Source organism: Tuber melanosporum, assembly GCF_000151645.1.
Source record: "Tuber melanosporum whole genome shotgun sequence assembly, scaffold_32, strain Mel28".
In the NCBI taxonomy this organism is placed as follows: Eukaryota; Fungi; Ascomycota; class Pezizomycetes; order Pezizales; family Tuberaceae; genus Tuber; species Tuber melanosporum.
The window spans coordinates 459,083-461,946 of record NW_003298997.1 but is presented as its reverse complement, the minus strand read 5'-3'; positions in this window follow the sequence as shown (position 1 = coordinate 461,946).

Genomic DNA, 2,864 nt, shown 5'->3' with positions numbered 1-2,864 from the left:
TTTAGCTGATGCTCTCTCCCGCCTATATGAAAATCAAGACCTCGCAAACCCTCCCCTCGTTCACGACCACACAAGACAAAGCAAGGACAGCCCTGACGACACCTCCTATGAACAAGAACCATCGATGGCTGCTGCCAGCTCTGCTACTCTCTCCAATCCTTTCTCTTACACCATGTACAGTGCTGCCGGAACAGAATGAGGAAAGGACATTGATGAAGAATGGAAAGACAATTGCACGCTCCGCAGCACACCTCCTCACGAACCTGAACAAAGCAGACTCCACTGGTCCCACTGTTATCACGACACTTGCCCTTTTCACCAGACTGAGATCAAGTTCGGCAACAGATACCAGCGACCGTACTATATGCCTGCTGACGATTCCAAAAACACCAGCTTCGACACCGTAGAAGGAGCAGAAGAGATGATCAATGAAGATGAATCGACCCAACCTCCTCATACCCTTAATCCTGTTCCAACACGATACCAAGGTCTTGAAGAACTCGAACAAGCAGCAGCCTACGTGGATGCAATATCCTATTTACACCCCCCACAGTCAGCCCCGCCATCCTCTCCTCCCATAATCGATTTACGACTACTATATTGTGGACCATTACGAGTATATGACAATGAAACCATTGTCTCGGCCATACCCCCTACTATTCTCGAGCATCGGCGCCAACTCTATGAAAGCTTGGAGGAAGAGGAAGCCCCTATCGAACCAACAGGAGGTTCCCTAATCGAGGATGAACGAGATGTTAGATCGACCACAGAAGAATTAACCTCCTCTTTCTGAAGCCAAATGATAGCAGGATACCGCCATGACCCGATTTATTTCAAAGCCATGGATAGCTCCAGGCATGGAGACCTCGCCCCCTACAACATATCAAATGGAATGGTCTATACCAGCACCCGTTATGGTGAATACTGCCTATACATACCAAAAGGCCATATGTTCAATGGAATGACTATTAGAGAATATGTTATTACCGAAGTCCACAACAAAGGACACCATAGTGCGGATCGCAACCTCCAATATGCTTCAGAATATGTTTACTGGCCTGAGATGTGCAAAGATTTCCGCGATTTCTTCAAACAATGTGAACTCTGCCAGGCAAACAAGGAGCGAACACAACTACCTGAAGGAAAGGCACAGACCCTCCAACTACCATGTGAAATATTCCAATCATATGCCATCGATTTCGCAGGACCATTCAACAAATCCGCTGGATTTGACACCATCTTGGTAGCTGTGGATCGATTTTCTGGATATCACCTGGCTCATTCCAATGAAAGTTACCGATTCCTCCAATGACACCTGGAATAACCTCCAACGATACCTGTTTACCCCCCATGGGTACCCCTTATCTATTGTCAGTGACGCGGATCCCCGCTTTACCGCCAGATTCTGGAAGCAAACCTTGACCTCCCTCAGAATAAAGCACATTATGGCTGCCCCTGGACACCATGAGACTAATGGTCAGGCAGAACGAAAAATTCGCGAGGTTAAGACCGGAATTAGGAACATGATCAATGAACGACAAACCAACTGGGAACCAGCCCTAGTTGAACTGGCCGCATATATCAATGCCGGATTTTTAGATACCCTGGGAACGTCACCATATATAACGCAGTTTTTGGCCACCAATACCCCCTCCTACCTACAACACTGTTCAAGAACTCCTCAGTCCCCGCCTCTGATGACCATCTAAACTGCCACCAAGCAATTCGGAACGATACCTTCCAAGCTGTTAAGGCTGCCCGATTCCGAAGCACCACTACTGCCCAGAAACGATGACGCAAACATGTCCCCATCTTACCAGGAGACATGCTACATAGTACACAGTAACATGTTCATTACCAATGTCGGACGCAGCAAGAAACTGCAACCCCGATGGCATGGACCCTTTAAAGTCATATCCTTTGACGAGCATACAGAGAACTACACTGTCCAGATGGATGGACGCATGTACCGCCGCAATACTGCAGTCTTTCACGCCTCAGCTGTCAAGCGATTCCATCCAAATGACAACTCCAAGTTTCCTGGAAGAACGCACTCTCGGCCTGCACCTATCATCATCGATAAGAAGGATGAATGGGAAGTTGAAGAAATCAGAGACCACCACATTTGGCATGGAAATGATTAGTTCCTAGTCAAATGGAAAGGATATCCGACGAGCGAAAACAATTGGGAACCACTGGAAGGACTAGAGCACGCTATGGATATGGTGAATGGAGGGTGGAAAGACAACATGCCAAACGAATCCCTCCCCCCAACAATCAATTATATCACCATGTGCTGGACACCTACAATGCCAGAAACTGAGCGATGGCACGCAGATCTCGAAGCTAGAGATGGATTTTGGGCACCATACTTTGAGTCGGAGTTCGAAAGCAGCCATGAGGAGAATCAAGCTATGGAGCAGGTCCTCGACGACTTTATCTAGTCACCAATCACCATCCGAATACCATAACGATGTCAAACTATGTGGAGCTCAATGTGAGGCAGCGACAACAGATTGTTGGACTGTTGTTGAACCGCGATGTTATCCAACTTGAAGACTCCTTCGAAATCCTCTGGATAGACTACTGTCCTGATTGCGATCATGCTTGGGTTGATGTACAGCACGAATCTGGTATTCGTGACTACTGTGATTTAGATTTCTTCGAGTCTAAGTGTTTCCTTAGAGTTTCCTCTTGTCCCTGGTGTGACACTTACGATGAAGAGTTTTTAGCGGAAACTGAAGCCATGAGTTTCTCAGACTCCGCATTTGATGATTATTAGGTTTTGTTTGTTTAAACAGTTGTTTTGTTTTGGGGAATGTAACCGGTACAGGTACTTGGTTATTGGTTTGTTTTATGTTTTG